At 50.3% G+C, this 22,631-nt stretch overlaps 1 protein-coding gene and 1 long non-coding RNA gene across 4 annotated transcripts in view; one reads left to right on the forward strand and one right to left on the reverse strand.

The window, feature by feature from the left end:
* The window catches only part of CHST12 (carbohydrate sulfotransferase 12), a 32,364-nt gene extending 21,713 nt beyond the window's left edge, over window positions 1-10,651 (reverse strand). The window contains exon 1 of one of the 3 annotated variants that reach the window (XM_033191916.1): window positions 10,509-10,651. The gene's annotated coding sequence lies outside the window, so the exon portion shown is untranslated. Of the gene's footprint in view, window positions 1-10,494 lie in introns of all 3 variants that reach the window. The other 2 variants (XM_033191919.1, XM_033191918.1) reach the window with 2 other exon arrangements.
* Window positions 10,652-10,880: 229 nt separating this feature from the next.
* On the forward strand, window positions 10,881-19,876 carry LOC117073101. Its single transcript, XR_004433107.1, has 3 exons — window positions 10,881-11,074; window positions 14,737-14,848; window positions 19,763-19,876. It is a non-coding gene; the product is annotated as an uncharacterized LOC117073101 (long non-coding RNA).
* The last annotated feature ends 2,755 nt before the right edge of the window (window positions 19,877-22,631 follow it).

Here is a 22,631-nt window from a genome sequence, read left to right on the forward strand (position 1 = left end):
TTTTTATTATTACTCATGCTTTCTACCAAGAGCCAGTTATCAATATTAAAAAAAAAAAACTGTCTGTGTGCAAATTGATTTTAAAATAACAATACCAATAGCTAACATGTTGTTAAAAGTGATGTTCTAAGGGCTTTGCACATATTACTTTGTTTAATCCTCACATGAACTGGGATGAAATGGGGACAAAAAATTAACAGAATAGTAGCCTACCCATTCCTCATACTATCCTTATGAGGCATGATTATAACAAGCTCAGCCTGCCTATGACAAACAGACCTAAAATCACTCATCGCATACTCCTCTGTAAGTCATATAGCCTTAGTAATTACAGCTTCCCTCACTCAAACCCCCTGAAGCTTCACTGGCACAATCATCCTTATAATCGCCCATGGACTCACTTCATCCATACTATTTTGCCTAGCAAACTCAAACTATGAACGAACTCATAGCCGCATCATAATACTCTCCCGAGGACTCCAAACTCTACTTCCATTAATAGCCTTCTGGTGGTTTACAGCCAATCTTACCAATCTTGCCTTACCTCCCTACTGTCAACCTCATAGGTTGCACGAGTCTACAATAGCTAGCAGTGTTTAGAGCAGGCATGGGAACTCACACTGTTGTTGGAGAGCCCCCTTCCTTGCCACTCTGCTCTGCTGGCCTCTACAGTGTATGTTTATGCAGAATTGGTAGGTTTCACTAGACAGTCAAATTTCTATCTCCTTTATTGCTGAAGGAAGTAGCTTCTCCGTGTCCAAATAACCAAGCTCTAGAGCACTAAACTGAGTGACATGACCTTCATTAAGAAGTCCAAGAACGTTTCAAGTGTATTTATTTATGCTACTGGCACGAAGACCAGAAACTACCTACTTCTTGTCCAGCTTTACAGACGTTATATAAGGCAAATAATTCACTGCAGTTCCCATCGCTGGAGTCAACGAAAATGTGGAAAGTTTCTGTTACTGGTGTCAATATTTGCTCTCTGCATGTCCTGGGCTGCCTGGAACTTAAACACAGTGGTGCTTCATTAAAACCCGCATCGGAAGACCCATTTTCACGTGGTACCTCCAGGACTATGGTTTATTTGCTTATAAAATTACTTCATTTGTGTTCAGTTAACTACATCTGACGGTATATCCAAATAAAAATATGTAATAAATGGTCACATTGATGAGAATGGAATGTTAATTTATATCCCAGGAAACCTGAATGAAAATCGAGCCCAAACTTAGCCTTTGAAGTAAAGTAACTTCCCCGCAGAGCTGGTCCTAGGGCACAGAGGTGATCAGCTACGTCAGCACTTCCCAAGTAGACAGGAAATCCACGCACGTATACCAGTCCAATATTCCCAAACTGGGTTTCAAGTTCTTAGAAGACAGGAATCATATCTCATGTACCTTCTGTATTCCTCATAAGGCTCAAATACTTGTTGCATGATATTTGACTCTAGAATACAAATGATAACTCATTTGACTCAACTGACTTAAGAGTTAAGTCAATTCTTGGCCAGGCGCAGTGGCTCACTCCTGTAATCCCAGCACTTTGGGAAGTCAAGCTGGGTGGATCACCTGAGGTCAGGAGACCAGCCTGGCCAACATGGCAAAACTCCATCTCTACAAAATACAAAAACTAGGTGGGTGTGGTGGCTGGTGCCTATCATCCCAGCAACCTGAGAGACTCAGGCAGAGAGAATTGCTTGAACCCAGGAGGTGGAGGTTGCAGTGAGTCAAGATTGCTCCACTGTACTCCAGACTGGGCGACAGAGCGAGACGCCATCTCAAACAAACAAACAAACAAACAAACAAAAAACAGTTAAGTCAACTCAAAGAAATTATTTCAGAAGAAAATGATAATAAATCTCACTATGATCATAAGAACCTGCTTGGGGCTTTACACGCAAAATATATCCAGGCTCAGGCCAGGTGCAGTGGCTGACACCTGTAATCCCAACGCTTTAGGTGGCCAAGGCAGGATAATTGTTTGAGACCAGGAGTTCAAGATCAGATTGCGCAACACAGCAAGAAGCCGTCTGTACAGAAATTTAAAAATTAGCCAGGTATGGTAGTGTACACCTGTAGTCCCAGCTACTCAGGAGGCTGAGGTCAGAGGATCTCTTGAGCTCAGGAGGCCAAGGCTGCAGTGAACTATGATCACACCACTGTACTCCAGCCCTCCAGCCTGGGTGACAGAGTGAGATCTCGTCTCAAAATTTAAAAATAAATAAAGTAGGCCGGGCGCGGTGGCTCAAGCCTGTAATCCCAGCACTTTGGGAGGCCGAGACGGGCGGATCACGAGGTCAGGAGATCAAGACCATCCTGGCTACCACGGTGAAACCCCGTCTCTACTAAAAAAATACAAAAAGCTAGCCGGGCGAGGTGGCGGGCGCCTGTAGTCCCAGCTACTCGGGAGGCTGAGGCAGGAGAATGGCGTAAACCGGGGAGGCGGAGCTTGCAGTGAGCTGAGATCCGGCCACCGCACTCCAGCCCGGACGACAGAGCGAGACTCCGTCTCAAAAATAAATAAATAAATAAATAAATAAAGTAAACAGGTATCCAGGCTCTAACCTGTCAAGTCCCCTCTGCCCCACCTACACCCCTGCCCCAATCACCATCAGCTCTCACCTGTGTTATTGCAACAGCCTCCAAACTGGTCTCCCTGCTTCTGCTCTCAGGCCCATAGAATCCATTTTCAACCCCAAAGCCATGGTTATTCTGTTAAAAGTTGGATCACATCATCTCTGATCACGGGAGTCCAGTGGCTTCCTATCTCGAGTCCTTCCAATGGCCCGTGACGGGGACTCCACTGATCTCCTCTCCTATCACAGTCCCCCTTGGCGACCCTCTCCAGCCTCAACAGTCTCCTTGCTGTTCATTCACCACACCCAGCAGGCTCCTGCTGCTGGGCCTCTGCATCACCATCCCTCAGCTAGGGAATCCCAGGGCAGTCCCACACTTCCTTCAGATCTCTGCTCGATGCTCACCTCCTCAGCAAGGCCTTCCCTAACCACCCTGAGAAAGTAGGTCCTGGCCTCTACCCTGCACTCCCCAGTCCCATACCCTGGTCTTCTTCATAGCAGCATTTATCTCATCCCTACCTGAAATCATGTATTTATTATTTTTAGAGTAGTGTCTCCCCTCTACCCTGCACTCCCCAGCCCCATACCCTGGTTTTCTTCCTAGCAGCATTTATCCCATCCCTACCTCACATCGTGTATTTATTAGTTTTAGAGTAGTGTCTCGCTGTGTCACCCAGGCTGGAGTGCAGGGGCACAATCGCAGAATCCCTGAACTGCTGGGCTCAAGTGATCCTCCTGCCTCAACCTCCCAAAGTGTCAGGATTACAGGCATGAGCCACCGTGCCCGGCCTCAAATAGCTCAGATTGGCTGGTTAATCTGCTCATTGTCTTCCGGTACTGAAACCTTAAAACGGAGGTCCTCATCCTGTCTCACAGTGGATATTCTCAAGGCATACAGTAGCATTTGGCACTCAGTACTTGCTCAAGAAAGAGGTGTTGTTCTAACAAAAACCAGACAAATGTGACGGACTCTGATTGCCTCATTTCTGAAAGGTGGGCACAGGTGAAGAATGACCTATAATATATTCTCTCTACCGGTGGGTATATTTTAAAACCCTCTTATAAAATGATGAAAGAAAGCACTCAGCCAGGCGTGGCGGCTCACGCCTGTAATCATAATTACTTGAACCCAGGAAGCAGAGGCTGCAACGAGATCATATCACTGCACTCCAGCCTGGGTGACAGAGCAAGACTCTGCCTCAAAGAAAACAAACAAAAAAAGAAGCGCTCAGAATCTCTGATAAATGACCACAACGAGGAGACAGGATATGGAGAACAATGACAATAACCAAGAGGAAACCAGCGAGGAAACGCTCCCTCTTAACAGGCCGATGCACAGAGGCAGGTGAGGGCCCCCATTCCGCCAGAGCAGAAAGTCCATCTGAGACTGTTCCCATTTGTGTCAGTTCAATGCTACACACACATATGGATGAAAGAGTGAAATCATTCCGTGAGGTGAAGTTTATTAGGAAACCCAGCAGTCTCTGTCTCTGCTTCCCTTTCTCACCTCCGCCCTTCTCCAGGATTCTTCTTTTTTTTTTTTTTTTAGACAGGGTCTTGCTCTGGCACCCAGGCTAGAGTGGAGTGCAATGGCTCGATCTCTGCTCACTGCAGTCTCCGCCTCCTGGGCTCAAGTGAAGTGATCCTCCCACCTCAGCCTCCCAAGGCGCTGAGACTACAGACACAGGCCACTATGTCTGGCTAATTTTTGTATTTTCAGTAGAGACAGGGTTTCACCATGTTGCCCAGGCTGGTCTCGAACTCCTGGACTCAAGCAATCCTCATGCCTTGGCCTCCTGAAGTGCTGGGATTACAGGTGGGAACTACTGCACCCTACCCTCTCCATAATTCTTTTTAGCTAATTCTTTTAATGTCTGCCTTCAGAGTGAACCTTGGTTGTTCAACTTGGGGCATTAGCAACTGACTTCCTGAGGCAACAGGGGAAAATGCGCTCCCCACACCTTCTCTGCCCAGGCGCATCATAATTTCAATTAGAGAAGCAGTCAGTGTTTACATAAATTATTATCATTGCGGAGAGGCTATTCACAGCTGCGCCTTGTAGTACACCATAATTATTTTTCTTTTCCCCCTGCACGATGGTTTATTTTCCCTGGAACTAATAACAGTCTTGTGTTTTCATTTGCTTAGTACTTATCACTAATCCCGCCCCAACTCTGCCAACTGTTTCAACTCCTCTCCAGATGTTCCAGCACGTCAGGTGTCCTGCTAATTTCATCTTCTCCCAAAGAATCTCTTCAAGGAGTCTCCGACGAGCTGGGGTCAGGGCACGTCTGCTCTCCTCACCGGCACCTGGCTGGGATCTCCCTTCGGCAGGTTCTATTCACCTCTAACCTGGAGGAAATCCTGTTCCCACCAGCCAGTCTCTCTCAGTCTAGACTTACTGCCTCATCTGGGGAGACGACATCTGCCAATTGTCTCCTTAAAGCATGAGGGACAAATCTGGGAGCAAGTCTGAAGGTGTCTTTACCCTACACTCCCTTGCCTGAGTGTGGACTTCCAGGCTGAAAACGCCTCCTTCAGAATTTCTCAGGCAAGGCCCTGCCGTCTCCTGCCATCCAGTGCTGCTTCGAAAAAGCCCAGGTCCTTCCGCTTCTTTTCATTTTAATTGTAGTTCGTTCTTCTGCCTTTTTCCACATGTTCTAACCTTCCGCCTCTTGACCTGTGATGACCTATTTGTGATTTGTTTTTACTTTTTCCTCTTGTTCTGAGATTTCACAACAGCATGTCCTGGAGTGGGACGCAAGGATCTTTTTTTTTTTTTTTTGAGATGGAGTCTCGCTCTCGTTGCCCACGTTGGAGTGCAATGGCATGATCTTGGCTCACTGCAACCTCCGCCTCCCAGTTTCAAGCAATTCTCCTGTCTCAGCCTCCTGAGTCACTGGGATTACAGGCACCCGCCACCACGCCTGGCTAATTTTTGTATTTGCAGTAGAGATGGGGTTTCACTACACAGGCCAGACTGGTCTCAAACTCCTGGCCTCAAGTGATCTGTCCACCTCAGCCACCCAAAGTGCTGGGATTACAGGCGTGAGCCACAGCACCTGGCCTCCAAACTCTCACTATCCAAATTCTGGGGTCAACAGCTGCAGACATGCTTTCAAATAAATCCTTCCCCTCAAAAGCTCTCACTAGTGTTTATCTGAAACTCAGCCTCTCTCACTATCCAAGTTTGCTGCCTAGGCTTTTTTTATTTATTTTATTTTATTTTATTATTATTTTATTTTATTTTATTATTATTATTTTTTTTATTTTATTTTATTTTATTTTTGAGACAGAGTCCCATTCCATTGCCCAGGCTGGAGTGCAGTGGCACGATCTGGGCTCACTGCAACCTCTGCCTCCTGGGTTCAAGCAATTCTCCTGCCTCAGCCTCCTGAGTATGGGATTACAGGCACCCACCATCCTGCTTGGCTAATTTTTGTATTTTTAGTAGAGATGGGGTTTCATCATGATGGTCAGGCTGGTCTCAAACTCCTGACCTCAAGTGATCTGCCCACTTCAGCCTCACAAAGTGCAGGGATTACAGTCATGAGCCACCATGCCTGGCCTATTTTATTTTATTTTTATTTTTTTGAGATGGAGTCTCGCTCTGTCACCCAGGCTGGAGTGCTGTGGTGAGATCTTGGCTCACAGCAACCTCTGCCTCCTGGGTTCAAGCGATTCTCTTGCCTCAGCCTCCTGAGTAGACGGGATTACAGGCGCCCACCACCATGCCCAGCTAATTTGTTTTATTTTGTTTTAATAGAGATGGGGTTTCACATGTTAGCCAGGCTGGTCTCGAACTCCTGACCTCAGTGATCCACCTACCTCCCAAATTGCTGGGATTATAGGCATGAGCTACCACACCCAGCCTTCCCAGTCTTTTAATATCCAAGTTGGGAAGTGAAGAGGCTAGAGAGTGAAGGATACCTGCATTTTTACCCATGGTGCTGGTCACTGGGTGGGCCTCTTTAACCCAGAAACTTTGGGTTTTAGGAAATTATTTTGTGAATTTCATCCTGTTTTCCCTATTGTTTTCTTGCGGAAACTTTTTAAAAAGTATTTTATTTTATTTTTTTAGAGATGGGGTCTTGCTCTGTCACCCAGGCTGGACTGCAGTGGTACGATCACAGCTCACTGCAGCCTCAACCTCCTGGGCTCAAGTGCTCCTCCCACCTCAGCCTCCCAAGTAGCTAGGACTACAGGTGCACACCACCACACCTGGCTAATTTTTAAATTTTGTTGTAGAGATGGGGTCTTGCTCTGTCACCCAGGCTGGACTGCAGTGGTACGATCACAGCTCACTGCAGCCTCAACCTCCTGGGCTCAAGTGCTCCTCCCACCTCAGCCTCCCAAGTAGCTAGGACTACAGGTGCACACCACCACACCTGGCTAATTTTTAAATTTTGTTGTAGAGATGGGGTCTTGCTATGTTGCCCAGGCTGGTCTTGAACTCCTGGCCTCAAGCAATCCTCTCACCTCAGCTTTGAAACTGTTACTATTCAGCTGCCGACTTCCTGATCTGATCCTTTCCGTTTCTTTTTTCTCTCATGTGCCACCTCCTTGCTTTTCTGTTCTACTTTCTGAGGGAGTTCCTCAACTTTATCTTTCACCCACTAACTGATTTTCTTATTTCTGCTTTTTTTTATAGATATACGAGAGTTCTCTTTTTGGATCTTTGAAAGCTCCTTTTGGTGGCTTTTTTTTAGAGCTTCCTGTTCTTGCCTCACGTTTGCGATATTTTCTCTTACCTCCGTGTGGACATTAATGACAGCCTGCTTTCTAAGGCTCCTTCCTGTACGCTCTCTTGTTTCCCAATGTGTATTCCGGTCTCAATCTCCTGTAGCAGAGGTTTTCTTCAGATGCCCTTGGTTATCTGCTCATATTTAAGGGATGGGGATTTTTGAAGCTTGATGCCTTGAACACTGGGAGGGGGTTATTAATTCGTTAGCAAGGGATGCAGCTGGGCCTGCTGACTGGTGACCTCCTGATGTCATTAACTTTAGTCTTTTCTCTTGGGCTACTCAGATTCCCCAAAGACACATCCATCCTCCTGTCCAGAGGGAAAAGCCCCAGCTGGTCATGTTCTGGGAGCCAAAGGGGCCCTGTTCGCTTCCTCCTCCTGTGCCCTGTACAGCACCACACCCCTACCCCGTACTCAACTGTACCTGTTTCCCATTCTTCTCTGAAATATCTTTAAAATTTCTAAACAGTTACAGAAACCACCACCTTGGTTAACAGCAGGAAGTAATAAGTTGGAGAGTCAATTATCTCCAGGCACATCTGCGGGCCTACAGCCCTGCTGGCAGCCACAGACCCACTAAGTAGGTATGAAACTAACAGCTACTCTCTGAAGAGAAAGACAATTCAAGAATCGAAACTCAAGATGTAAGGTTTTTTTTAAACGACAAACCGCATGTGTTTCAGTATCATCAATAACCCATCTTTTCCCACCGATGGCTCCTTCAGCCCCAGACCCACTCTAGAAGAGAATCACCCGCCAGCCTCAATGACTGTGCGTAGTCAAGGAACTGCAAGCCCAAGGTCAGCCAACTAACGGGGCCTCTCTTCAGCTCTCGATCCCTTCCCACTGGGGTTCCTGGGGATTCCCTCCTTGTACAGGCTGTCTCTTCTCTACAAGGTCACATCTCCAGGATGGCCACTAATACCACCAACTCTGCCGGTCTAAAACACACGTGTTCGGCCCTTCCTCCCCCACCCAGCTCCAGTGCTCCTCATCGCAGGCTGCAGGTCCCAGCTGCCCTTGCTGCTACAGGTCACCACATCTCACAAAGCACCACCCCCCAGTGGATTTGGCAACATCTTTCAGCTCCATGCCCGCCCCCACTCTCTCACTGTCCCACACCCACACCCCACAGGGTTACTCAACTCAGCTCCACTGCCCAGATGCAAAACCCACCTCTCCTATTCTCACCAGGATCACTTTTCTGAAACACATCTAATCGCATCACACCCAAATCACCACCAAAGGGATAAAAGCTTAAACTACCTGGCACAGCTTTTAGGCCCCTGCACAATCAGAAATCCATCTTTACAGTCTTTTTTTCACTCTGTTGCCCAGGCTGGAGCGCAGTGGTCCAATGTCGGCTCACTGCGACTTCTGCCTCTGGGTTCAAGCGATGCTCTTGACTCAGCCTCCCACGCAGCTGGGACTTCAGGTGTGCATCACCACACCCAGCTAAATTTTGTATTTTTAGTAGAGAGGGAGTTTCACCATGTTGGCCAGGCTGGTCTCGGACTCCTGACCTCAGGTGATCCACCCGCCTCAGCCTCCCAAAGTGCTCGCCAAAGTGCCTCCAGTCTTGTACCTCCAGGCACGAGCCACCTCGCCCAGCCTTCCAGTCTTAGCTTCCAACCCAATCCTCAAACCCCACCTCACCAAGAACACAGCGACCCACCATCTCCCCCAAACATCGCTTTCACTTCCATATCTCCGCATGCCCTTTGTCTCCAAAGGCCCAATTCATAGGTCCTCTCCACTGTGGAAAACGTCGGAAAATGTCTCCAAATTCTGTTAACGCCTGCACCACAGCCCCAGCCCCACACTGTCGCAGCCAGGCTGGCCGTGAGCTCCCAGGGCAAGGCCCGCACTATTATCGCCATCTACCCCAGCTGGGCATCTTGCACTCGATTGGAGGTTTGATAAAAAAGCTGGAGTCTGCTGAGTGACAGCAGACAGTTACTGCTGGCCCCAAAGCATCAGCCCAAAGTCCCATAAACTCCTTTGCAGGGAAATAAAACTTCTATGCCATTCCAGGCAGGTGCTCCTTCAGATCTCAAGCGTTGCACTTTCGTGTAGCAATCTCCTCGTTATCCCTGTTTTCTCTCCGTCCTCACTCAGACACCAGCCCTGACTCCCAACCCCAGATGCTCACGGTGAGGGGCTAACCTGTGTCCCCGCGTGGGGGTAGGAGGAGAACCCGCTGAGCTGTCCCCAGCCACCCACAGCCGGGAGCAGCACAGTAGGACCTGGTGTCCTGGAAGATATACTGCATCCGGCACTGTGCCTGCAACCCACATTCCTATTCACCCCGGGGTTTCCGAGTCCCCACAGCCTCGATTATGAACTAAATAATTTAATAATGCTGGAAACACTACGGTTTGTTGTGCTGCCCGCCAGACGGAGCCTCTGCCCAAGCCAAGGCTTTGCCGGCGGTGTCTCGGTGGCCGGGAGCCCGCAGAGGAGGTCTAAGTCCTACTGTTCCCGGACTAAATGCACGGTTTCCTCTCGCAGAGAGGCAGGGCTGCGGCTTCTGGAGTGAGAGGTCATTTAAGGGATACCCTGAGCGACCTGCCGGTGCTGCTGGCGTCTGCAGGCTCCAAGGCTGCGGTCGGCCGGGCCGGGGAGCCCCGTTCAGGTGACAGCAGGCACAGTAGGGGTTCTGGGGGGCCGGGGAGCCCCGTTCAGGTGACAGAAGGCACGGGGGGGACCCTCGGGGTCTGGGGATCCTGGAACTCCACGCCCGGGAAGCGGTCCTGTCCCTGCCCGGCGGCAGAGGCTGATGCCGGGCAGGGAAGACTACTGGGGGCCGGCGGGGCCGCTGCAGCCTCTGCCGTCGCTGAATCAGAACCACAGATTTCTCATCCAGACCCCGAAGGGCCGCAGAACGCGCTGATCAGGGCCCCAGGGCTGGGTCCCCCGGCCGAGGGTGAGGAGCGGGGCTCAGAGAGGGCGCGCGCAGGGCCAAGGTCACACAGCGCGCCGGCGCGGGGTCTCGAACCCGGGCCCAAGACGCGCTCGCCAGGCCGGGCTAAGGAGAGCCGACCCGCGCCCCTCAGCTCGGCCCGGGACCACCGCCCGGGCCCCGGGAGCCCCGCACAGGCCGAGAGGGAGGGAGGCCGCGCCGGGAGGCCGCGCCCCGAGCCCGCCGCCCGCCGCCCGCCGCGCCCCTCACCTCGAACCCCTCACCTCGCGCCCGCAGCCGCCGCCGCCGCCCCGCGACTAGCGGACCCTCCAGAGGCCGCCCTCGCCGGCCCCGCCCCCTCGCCGGAGCCCCGCCCACCGCTCGTCTTCTCGCGAGAAGTCGCGACCGCCGGAGGGGCCACGGAGGCCGAGGGGCGCCCGCCCTCAGCGCGCCTGCGCCCCGCCAGCCCGCCCCCGCCCTCGCGAGCCAGTGCCATGTGGCGCGTACTTACGGCCAGAGATCGACCCCGCCCACCGGCCGCCACGAGCCACGCCCCCTTCCTCAGCAGCCAATCCGCGGCGTTGACTCCGCCCCGGCAGGGCGGGCGCGCGGCGGCTCGGGGGCGCGTAGCTGTCTCGCCGTCCAAGCCCGGAGCTTCACGCCGCAGGCAAACACGGTCCCGTTAACCAACCTTTATGCAGTGCCTGTTGTCTACCCGACCCTTTCTCGAGCATCGGCTCATTGGCAAAGGATCGTGATGCTCACCGGCTGGGGCTTGAGACTCGCTGTGTGACCTTGGGCAAGTGACTTAACCTCTCTGAGGTTGTCTCCAATCCGTAAAATATAATAGGTTAGTGACCCTGCCTTGCAGGGAGTATGTGAGACAAATGAGATGACACGGGTAAAGAGCTTAGCAAGAGGCCTAATGCATAGTGAGCTTGCAGTAATTGTTCTTGGCATTAGTGTAGTTTTGTGTGTTTGTTTATTTGTTTAGAGACAGGATCTCACTGTGTCGCCCAGGCTGGGGTGCAGTGGTGCAGTCGCAGCTCACTGCAGCCTCAACCTCCTGAGTTCAAGCCATCCTCCCACCTCAGCCTCCCAAGTAGCTGAAACTACAGGCAGATGCCACCACACCCGGCTAATTTTTAATTTTTAATAGAAACGAGGAGTCTCACTATGTTGCCCAGGGTGGTCTTGAACCCCTGGACTCAATCAATCCTCCTGCCTCAGCCTCCCAAAGCTCTGGGATTACAGGCGTGAGCCACCGCACCAGGCCCAGTGATTTTTTTTTTTAATATGGTAAAATATATATAACATAAAATTTACCATCTTAACCATTTTTAATCACACCCTTCAGTGGCATTAAGCACATTCACATCACCACCATCCACCCCCAGAACTTTTTCAATCCATGATGTTTTTAGGCCGCCCCTTCTGATGGACTCCGGAGGCAGCCTTCCAACCATGGTCACCTCTTCACTCTTCCACTCCCTGCAGCCAATCACAAAGGAGTCCCCACCCACCGGGCCCTGGCAATGTGGAAGTGAGGGAGATGGGCGAGGCCCCTGCCCTCCTGGGGCGTATATTCTAGTGGGGAGAAAAAGCAACAACCACCCACCACAAAATATATGTGTATATTATATACACATTCACAGTGGATAATATGTTTATACGTGTGTGTAATGCATACATGTTACCTACTATGTGTATGTATGTAGTATATATGTTTATATATTATACACATACATATATAACTATACATGTATAATATGTCTATGTTGTATACATACATATATGTAATTGCATGTATGTAAATAAGATGACAGCCACTGGCAATGTCTCCCTATAATGCCTGTCTCAGCTTAGAAATTTCTCACTATCGGTCGTGCGCGGTGGCTCATGCCTGTAATCCCAGCACTTTGGGAGGCCGAAACAGGTAGATCACTTGAGGTCAGGAGTTCAAGACCAGCCTGGCCAACATGGTGAAACCACGTCTCTACTAAAAATACAAAATTAGCCAGGCATGCTGGTATATGCCTGTAATCCCCGCTACTTGGGAGGTTGAGACAGGAGAATCACATGAACCTGGGAGGCAGAGGTTTCAGTGAGCCGAGATCGCGCCATTGCACTGCAGCCTAGGCAAAAAGAGCGAAACTCTGTCTCAAAAAAGAAAAAAATTTCTATCAGTTTTTCTTCTCTGTCTTACACATTTAACCTCTGTCTCCTCTCCATTGGATCCTTCCCTTTAGTGTTTGTTTGTTTGTTTGTTTGTTTTGAGACAGGATCTCACTCTGTCGCCCAGGCTGAAGTGCAGTGGCGTGATCATGGCTCACTGCAGCCTCGATCTCCTGGACTTAAGTGATTCTCCCACCTCAGCTGGGGCTACAGGCAAAAATTAGCCATCCACCAGGCTAATTTTTGTATTTTTTTCTAGAGATGGCATCTTGCCATGTTGCCCAGGCTGGTCTGCAACTCCTGGGATCAAGCGATCTTCCTGCCTCGGCTTCCCAAAATGCTGGGATTACAGGCATGACCCAGCCTTTTATCTTTTTTTTTTTTTTTTTTTTGAGGCGGAGTCTCGCTCTGTCGCCTGAGCTGGAGGGCAGTGGCCAGATCTCAGCTCACTGCAAGCTCCGCCTCCCGGATTTACGCCATTCTCCTGCCTCAGCCTCCCGAGTAGCTGGGACTACAGGCGCCCGCCACCTCGCCCGGCTAGTTTTTGTATTTTTTTAGTAGAGATGAGGTTTCACCGTGTCAGCCAGGATGGTCTCGATCTCCTGACCTCGTGATCTGCCCGTCTCGGCCTCCCAAAGTGCTGGGATTACAGGCTTGAGCCACCGCGCCCGGCCAATCTTTAGATTTAAATAGTATCAGGCCTCTCCCACTTTCAAAACAAAAGCCAGGCCGGCACGGTGGCTCACGCCTGTAATCCCAGCACTTCCAGGAGGCCAAGGCGGGTGGGTATCACCCGAGGTCGGGAGTTCAAGACCAGCCTGGCCAACATGGTGAAACCTGTCTCTACTAAAAATTAAAATACAAAAATTAGCCAGGTGTGGTGGTGGGCGCCTGCAATCCCAGCTACTTGGGAGGCTGAGGTGGGAGAATCGCTTAAACCTGAGAGGTCAGCTGAGCTTGGTGGCTCACACCTGTAATCCCAGTGCTTTAGGAGGCTGAGGCGGGCACATCACGAGGTCAGGAGTTCGAGACCAACCTGGCCAACACATGATGAAACCCCGTCTTTACTAAAACTACAAAAAATTAGCCGGGTGTGGTGTCGGGCACCTGTAATCCCAGCTACTCGGGAGGCTGAGGCAGGAGAATCACTTGAACTCAGGAGTTGGAGGTCGCTTTAACCTGGGCAACAAAGTAAGACTCCATCTCAAAACAGACAAACAAACAAAAACCTGAGAGGTGGAGGCTGGAGGCGGAGATCATGCCACTGCACCCCAGCCTGGGTGACAGAGTGAGACTCTATCTCAAAAATAATAAATAAATAAATAAATAAAATGGTTACTTTTGTGTTATGTCAGTTTCACCTGTTACATCAGCAACATTTTGAATACACTAAATACCCTTGAATTGTTCATTTTAAAATGGTTACTGTTGTGTTACTTGAGCTTCACCTCTTACCTCAGCAACATTGTGAATGTGTACTAAATGCTCCTGAATTGTTCACTTTAAAATGGTTACTTTTACCTTATGTCAGCTTCACCTGTTACATCAGCAACATGCAGATACCTTTTGCTTACCCACTCTGCAGTGGCTGTACCTTATCTCCTGGTTTACAGATAAGGAAGCAGGGGACCAGAGAAGGTAACCAACTAGCCAGAGACACAGAGCTGTGTAAGTGACAGAGCCAGGACCTGAATCCAAATTGTGGGCCCCAAAGATGGAGCCACGCTACAGTCTTGTGACTTCCTTGGCCAGGGCCTCAGCTCGGCCCTGGAGACACCTCTCTGTGATGGTTTTCATCTCTTCCTCTTCCGGGCTCCAGGCTCCTTCAAGTTGGCTGCCCATCCCCCTCTCCCACCCCCCCAGCAGCTCCGTTGGCTGCCACCCACCTTCAGGGACCCTGGGCCCCTCTGCAAAGGCTGTGGTCTCCCCTGGACTGACCACAGCCTGGCCCAGCCTCTGGATTTTACTTTGAGGTATTTCAGTGTCTCTACCAGCTACAACTATTTCTGGTTTCATAACCAGGGTTGCAGCAGAGGAAAAATAGAAGTAACTGTGGCTTAGGCAAGCGATCAGCCAGGAAACATCAGCTGCTACTAATAGTAGCAGCTATGAAGTTCTGAGAGGTTCTTTTTTTTTTTTTTTTTTGTCTTTTTAAGAGACAACGTCTTGCTCTGTTGTCCAAGCTGGAGTGTGCAGTGGTGCCATCATGGCTTACTGCAGCCTCAGCCTCCTGGGCTTAAGCAGTCCTCCTGCCTCAGCCTCCTGAGTAGCTGGGACTACAGGTGCGCACCATCATGCCTTGCTAATTTCTTTTGTTTTTTTTTTTTTTTTTTGTAGAGATGGGGGTCTCACTATGTTGGCCAGGCTGCTGCTGGGAGATCCTGATGACCTCTGGCCCTGGGATCCATATAAGCATCATCAACAGGATGTGAAAAACAAACAAAACAAGGTCTGTGAATTGAAAATTCAATTAACCATGTAGATGATATGAAAATTCAAGAGGGGCCAGGCACAGTGGCTCACACCTGTAATCCCAACACTTTGGGAGGCTGAGGCGGACGGATCACCTGAGGTCAGGAGTTCAGGACCAGCCTGGCCAACATGATGAAACCCTGTCTCTACTAAAAATACAAAAATTAGCCAGGTGTGGTGGCAGGCATCTGTAATCCCAGCTACTTGGGAGGCTGAGACAGGAGAATCACTTGAACCCAGGAGGTGAAGCTTGCAGTGAGCCAAGATGGTGCCACTGCACTCCAGCCTGGGCGACAGAGTGAGATCTGTCTCAAAAAAATAAAAGGAAAGCAAATCCAAGAATCAGTGGCTCACACCTGTGATTCCAGCACTTTGGAAGGCCCAGGCAGGAGGATCATTTGCACTCAGGAGTTCCAGACCAGCCTGGGTAATAAGATGAGACCCTGCCTGCACAAAAACAATGAGATAAGATAAGATAGTGTAAGATAAGATAAGACAAGATAAAAGCAACCAAGAGAATGGACTGAGGAGCCCTCCTGATTCATCGTGAGCTCACTCCTCCCCACCCCCATCCCTGTCTTTCTTCGCTGCATTCTTTCGTGCAGTGTCAGGTAAGAGGGAGGTGGTGGGAACCCAGGACTGGATGCTGAGACCGTTACTCAGCCACTGCCTGACCTGGGACTTCCATTTCCTTCTCTGCATAATGCTTGAAATAATTGTCCCTCCCACTGCCATGGCCATCCATGTGATCAGAGATGTGCAAGATGCTAGCACCTACCAGGTTTGCACCCAGAGAGGGGCTGCAGGTGCTGCTGTGGCCGCAATGGAGGTGACGGTGACTTAAGTTTATGCAGTGGTACAGGAAGAGGACCAAGCTGATAGATAGTGGGGAGACGGCAGCTAGAATGGATAGGGCAGGTTTAGGGATCAGCTGAAGGAGGAAGGGAGAGGAGCTGGGGCGATAACCTGATTTCTGGGCAGCCAGTGGAGTGGATGGTTGTACCATGTGAGAGATAGGAGACCACACAGGAGAACGGTTTGGGGGAGGAAACTTTGAACTTGATGTTGTATGTGCTGAGTTAGAGACACCCACAGGACATCACACTTATCAGGAGACCATTGGATGTTTGTGTCTTGAACCCAGGGGAGGCCGGGCCTGGGGTCTCACGCCTGTAATCCCAGCATTTTGGGAGGCTGAAGTGGGTGGATCACCTGAGGTCAGGAGTTCGAGACCAGCCTGGCCAACATAGTGAAGCCCTGTTTCTACTACAAATACAAAAAATTAGCTGAGCGTGGTAGCAGGCACCTGTAATCCCAGCTACTCAGGAGGCTGAGGCAGGAGAATTGCTTGAACCCGGGAAGCAGAGGTTGCAGTGAGCCAACATCACACCATTGCACTCCAGCCTGGGCAACAGGGTGAGACTCCATTTCAAAAATAATAATAATAAAAATAAATAAAATAAATAAATAAATACAGGGGAAAGGAGATACAGGCACCAGAGTCATCACCATGGCAGCTGAAGGGATGTGTATGGTGGTGTCACTCAGAGGCCACCATACAAGGGCCAAGTCCTCCCACCTTGCCCCATGCCCCAGTCCTACCAAGCCCTCTCCACCTCCTCCTACCCTACCCTCCTGGTAGCCAGAATGGCCAGTAGAGGCCAGATGCTGCGGAGGTGACAGTTTGCTCTGTAGGCAACAGGAGCCCCCCAAAGGAAGGGAAGAGGAGGGACTATGGGCCAATCCTGGAGGAGCCAAGGTGGAGTGGACCTGGGCCCTGACTTGAGGAGCGCTCAGAGAACTGGTGGATCAGCCCAGACTCCCGGTTCCGCATGCTAAGGGCTGCCATGGGTATGGCCAGCAAGCGTCAGGGACTCGGTGGGGTGGGGAAGGCACTGGGAATTGTAGCCAAGTCCTGATGGTCCAGGCTTGCACTGCAGCCGACAGAATGTCTGTGTCATTCCTTCCCAAGTTCATGTGTTCACACCAAGGTGATGGTATTCGGAGGCGGGGCGTTTGGGAGGAGAAAGGGTCATGAAGGTGGAGCCCTCAACCATGGGATTAGGCCTCATATAAAAAGGACCTCAGAGAGTGCCCTCCCCCTCTTTTTTTTTTTTTTTTTTCTGGAGATGGAGTCTCACGCTGTCACCCAGGCCAGTGGAGTGCAGTGACGAGATCTCGGCTCACTGCAACCTACACCTCCCCTGTTCAAGCAATTCTCCTGCCTCCACCTCCTGAGTAGCTGGGATTACAGGCACCTGCACCACAGTCGTCTAAATTTTTTTTTTTTTTGTATTTTTAGTAGACGGGGGTTTCACAATGTTGGCCAGGCTGGTCTTGAACTCCTGACCTCAAGTGATCTGTCCACCTTGGCCTCCCAAAGTGCCGTGAGCCACTGCGTCCGGTCTCCTCCTCCCCCTCTTTCCACCGAGTAAGGTTACAAGAAGAAGGTGGCTGTCTTCAACCCAGGGGAGAGCCCGACCACGCTGGCATCCTAATCTTGTGATTCTTTTTTTTTTTTTTTTTTTTTTTTTTGAGCAGAGTCTCGCTCTGTCGCCCAGGCCGGAGTGCAGCGGCACGATCTCCGCTCACTGCAAGCGCCGTCTCCCAGGTTCACGCTATTCTCCTGCCTCAGCCTCCCGAGTAGCTGGGACTACAGGCGCCAGGCACCACGCCCGGCTAATTTTTTGTGTCTTTAGTAGAGACGGGGTTTCACCATGTTAGCCAGGATGGTCTCGATCTCCTGACCTCGTGATTAGCCCACCTCGGCCTCCCAAAGTGCTGGAATTACAGGTGTGAGCCACCGCGCCCGGCCCCAACCATGTGATCTTAGAGGAGAAATAAATATCTGTTGCTTTTAAGCCGCCCAATCTACGGGAGTTTGTTGTAGCAGCTTGGACTGACGAGGCCCCTTATCTATACAGAAACATCAGGAAGACAGCGTGGGGCATACATCTTCAGCCTCCTCAGTAGAATTAGCATGACCTGTGCTCCCAGGAGTTTGAGACCAGCCTGGGCAACACAAAAAGACCCTGTTTATAAAAATAAAAAAAAAAAAAAAAAAAATTAATTGGGTGTAGTGGTATATGCCTATAGTCCCAACTGCTCTGGAGGCTGAGGCAGGAGGATCATTTGAGGCCAGGAGTTAGAGACCAGCCTGGGCAACACAACAAGACTCTGGTTTTTGTTGTTGTTGTTGTTGTTGTTGTTGATGGAGTCTCACTCTGTCACCTAGGCTGGAGTGCAGTGGCCCAGTCTCAGCTCATTGCAACCTCCACCTCCCAAGTTCAAGTGATTCTCCTGCCTCAGCCTCCTGAGTAGCTGGGACTACAGGCCGGCGCCATGACGCCCAGCTAATTTATGTATCTTTAGTAAAGATAGGGTTTCACTATGTTGGCCAGGCTGGTCTCGAACTCCTGACCTCAAGTGATCTGCTCATCTTGGCCTCCCAAAGTGCTGGGATTATAGGCATCAGTCACGGTGCCGGGCCCAAGACACTGTTTATACAAAAAAAATTTTTTTTTTTTTTTTGAGACGGAGTCTCGCTCTGCCGCCCGGGCTGGAGTGCAGTGGCCGGATCTCAGCTCACTGCAAGCTCCGCCTCCCGGGTTCACGCCATTCTCCTGCCTCAGCCTCCCGGGTAGCTGGGACTACAGGCGTCCGCCACCTCGCCCGGCTAGTTTTTTGTATTTTTTAGTAGAGACGGGGTTTCACCGTGTTAGCCAGGATGGTCTCGATCTCGTGACCTCGTGATCCACCCGTCTCAGCCTCCCAAAGTGCAGGGATTACAGGCTTGAGCCACCGCGCCCGGCCCAAAAAATGTTTTTTAATTGGGTGTGTTGGTATATGCCTCTAGTCTCAAGTGCTCTGGAGGCCAAGGCAGGAGGATCATTTGAATAACACAAGACTCTGTTTACACAAAAAACATGTCAAAATGTTGGTGTGGTGGTGCTCACCTGTAGTCCCAGCTGCTCCGGAAGCTGAGATGGGAGGATCACTTGAGGCCAAGAGTTCAAGATCAGCCTATGCAACATAGGGAGACCTCATCTCTACCAGAGGAAAAAAAGAAAAAATCAAAAAAGTAGCTGGGCATAATGATGCACACCTGCAGTCCCAGCTACTCAGGAGGCCAAGGCGAGAACATCACTTTGTTTTTTTGTTTTTTTGTTTTGAGACGGAGTGTCGCTCTGTTGCCCAGGCTGGAGTGCAGTGGCACGATCTCCACTCACTGCAAGCTCCGCCTCCCAGGTTCACGCCATCCTCCTGCCTCAGCCTCCCATGTAGCTGGGACTACAGGCGCCCGCCACCGCACCCAGCTAATTTTTGTATTTTTAGTAGAGACGGGGTTTCACCGTGTTAGCCAGGATGGTCTCGATCTCCTGACCTCGTGATCCGCCCATCTCAGCCTCCCAAAGTGCTGGGATTACAGGCGTAAGCCACCGCGCCCGGCCTGAGAATATCACTTTGTAGCAAGATGAGCCGCAGACAAAACTCCTCAGACACCAGATTAAAGAAGGAGGAGGTTTTTTATTCGGCCAGGAGCATCGGCAGACTCGCGTCTTAAGAGCCGAGCTCCCCGAGAAAGAAATATTTGGCCTTTTTAAAGGCTTACAACTTTAAGAGGTCCATGTGAAAGGGTCATGATAAATCGAGCAAGCGTGGGAAACGTGACTGGGGGCTTCATGCATCAGCTAACAGAACAAAAAGCTTTACAATGCTTTTTTCGTACAGTGTCTGGAATTTACAGATAACACAAGTAGTTTAGGCCAGGGGTTGATGTTATTATTATTACTTTGTTTAACTCCTAGGACTGGGTGGTGATGCCAAGGTTGTCTGGCTACTTATCCCTTACTTTTGTTTCTTTCTCTCTTTTCTCCTGTCTTTGAACTAGGCAAGGGGAGGGGAGGAGGGCAGCAGGAGTAGTAGTGATCTCCTCCCTTAACTTGAGACCAGGATTTGAGTCTGCAGTGAGCCACAATTGTGGCACTACACTCCAGCCTGGGTGACAGAGTGGAACCCTGTCTCTAAAAATAAATAAATAATTTTTAAAATTTTAAAATTAAAGGTCGGGTGCAATGGCTCATGCCTGTAATCCCAGCACTTTGGGAGGCCGAAGCGAATGGATCATTTGAGGTCGGGAGTTTGAGACCAGCCTGGCCAACATGGAAACCCCATCTCTACTAAAAATACAAAAATTAGCTGAGTGGTAGTGGCATGCACCTGTAATCCCAGCTACTCGGAAGGCTGAGGCAGGAGAATCACTTGAACCCAGGAGGTAGAGGTTGCAGTGAGCTGAGATCATGCCACTGCACTCCAACCTGGGCAACAGAGTGAGACTCGGTCTCAAAAAGTAGTAATAATAATAATATGCTACTGACTCATCTTCCTTTTTCATTTGGGAAAACACAGGGACATTCTTCCTGATTTTTCCTAATGATAAGTTTCCTTCTGTGTAAGGTCCAGCCCTACGAGGCTTAGCGGGTGTTTTCCCCGTGTGCAGAGATGAGAGATCATTAGAAATAAAGACACACGACAAAGAGCTGAAGAGAAAACAGCTGGGCCCAGGGGACCACTACCACCAAGATGCAGAGATGGGTAGTGGCCCCGAATGTCTGGGCACGCTGATACTTATTGCATACAAGATAAGGGGGCAGGGTAAGGAGGGTGAGTTGTCCAAGTGATTGATAAGGTCAGGCAAGTCATGTGATCGTGGGACAGGGGGCCCTTCCCTTTTAGGTAGCCAAAGCAGAGAGGGAAGGCAGAATCCATCAGCGTTTTCTTCTCTGCATGTATCAAAAAGATCAAAGACTTTAAGACTTTCACTATTTCTTCTACCGCTATCTACTATGAACTTCAAAGAGGAACCAGGAGTACAGGAGGAACATGAAAGTGGACAAGGAGCGTGACCGTTGAAGCACAGCACCACAGGGAGGGGGCTAGGCCTCCGGAGGACTGCGGGCTGGCCTGGATCATATCCAGCCTTCCACAAGAAGCTGGTGGAGCAGAGCGTTCCTTGACTCCTGCAAGGAAAGGAGACTCCCTTTTGCTTTTGCGGTCTGCTAAGTAAAGGGTGCCTTCCCAGACACTGGCGTTACCGCTTGACCAAGTTGCCCTCAAGCGGCCCTTATGCGGGCGTGTCAAAGGACTCACCTCTTGCCTTCTAGGTCACTTCTCACCATATCCGTTCAGCACCTGACCCTATACCCACCGGTTATTCCTAGGTTATATCAGTAATGCAACAAAGAGTCATATTAAAAGCGAATGATTAGGCCAGGTGCGGTGGCTCAAGCCTGTAATCCCAGCACTTTGGGAGGCCGAGACGGGCGGATCACGAGGTCGGGAGATCTAGACCATCCTGGCTAACACGGTGAAACCCCGTCTCTACTAAAAAAAATACAAAAAACTAGCCGGGTGAGGTGGCGGGCGCCTGTAGTCCCAGCTACTCGGGAGGCTGAGGCAGGGGAATGGCGTAAACCCAGGAGGCGGAGCTTGCAGTGAGCTGAGATCCGACCACTGCCCTCCAGTCTGGGCGACAGAGCAAGACTCCGTCTCAAAAACAAAAACAAAAAAAAAAAAAACAAAAAAAAGCAAATGATTAATAATTTTTTTTTTTTTTTTTTGAGACGGAGTCTCGCTCTGTCACCCAGGCTGGAGTGCAGTGGCCGGATCTCAGCTCACTGCAAGCTCCGCCTCCTGGGTTTACGCCATTCCCCTGCCTCAGCCTCCTAAGTATCTGGGACTACAGGCGCCCGCCACCTCGCCTGGCTAGTTTTTCGTATTTTTTAAGTAGAGACGGGGTTTCACCGTGTTAGCCGGGATGGTCTCGATCTCCTGACCTCGTGATCCGCCCGTCTCGGCCTCCCAAAGTGCTGGGATTACAGGCTTGAGCCACCGCACCCGGCCAATAATGTTTATAATAATGATTGATAATTGTCCCTGATTATCTCTATATCTAATTTGTATTATGATTATTCTTATTCTAACTATTTTCTGTATTATACTGAAACAGTGTGTGCCTTCAGTCTCTTGCCTCAGCACCTGGGTAATCCTCCACCCACATTTCTGAGCAGTAGTCCAAGACAGTTCTAAGCATGTGGGGGAAGGAAAACTGGAAGTGCTATTTCTACCCAGACTGCGAAACTCACATAAATTTCTGCGCACAGCTTGACCTCTTGGATGTACGTAAAGCTCTTACGCACCAGGCTGCCTCCCCTGGAACAGAGGGTCCTCCTCGAAGACCTCCTGTCTCAGCCTGGGCTCCCCAAAAGCAGACTCAGAGATAGTTTACTGGGGAAGCTCCATGTGGGAGTGGCGCCATGAAAAGCCAGTGTAGGGTGCGGCTAGGGAGCAGGGGACTGCTGGAGCTATGGGAGACTGTGTGGATCACCCCCTTGGAATGGTCCCGCCAGAGCTCCAAATACTCCTGGCTGGGTTTTGTTGTTTGTTTTGGGGTTTTTTTGTTTGTTTTGTTTTGTTTTTTGACTGAGTCTTGCTCTACTGCCCAGGCTGGAGTACAGTGGTATGATCTCAGCTCACTGCAACCTCTACCTCCTGGGTTCAAGCTATTCTCATGCCTCAGCCTCCTGAGTAGCTGGAATTACAGGTGTCCACCACCACATCTGGCTAATTTTTGTATTTTTAGTAGAGGTGGGTTTTCACCATGTTGGCCAGGCTGGTCTCAAACTCCTGACATCAGGTGATCTGCTTGCCTCAGCCTCCCAAAGTGCTGGGATTACAGGCATGAGCCACCACGCCTGGCC

The sequence above is a fragment of the Trachypithecus francoisi genome, unplaced genomic scaffold, assembly GCF_009764315.1.
Source record: "Trachypithecus francoisi isolate TF-2019V2 unplaced genomic scaffold, Tfra_2.0 Lachesis_group4, whole genome shotgun sequence".
In the NCBI taxonomy this organism is placed as follows: Eukaryota; Metazoa; Chordata; class Mammalia; order Primates; family Cercopithecidae; genus Trachypithecus; species Trachypithecus francoisi.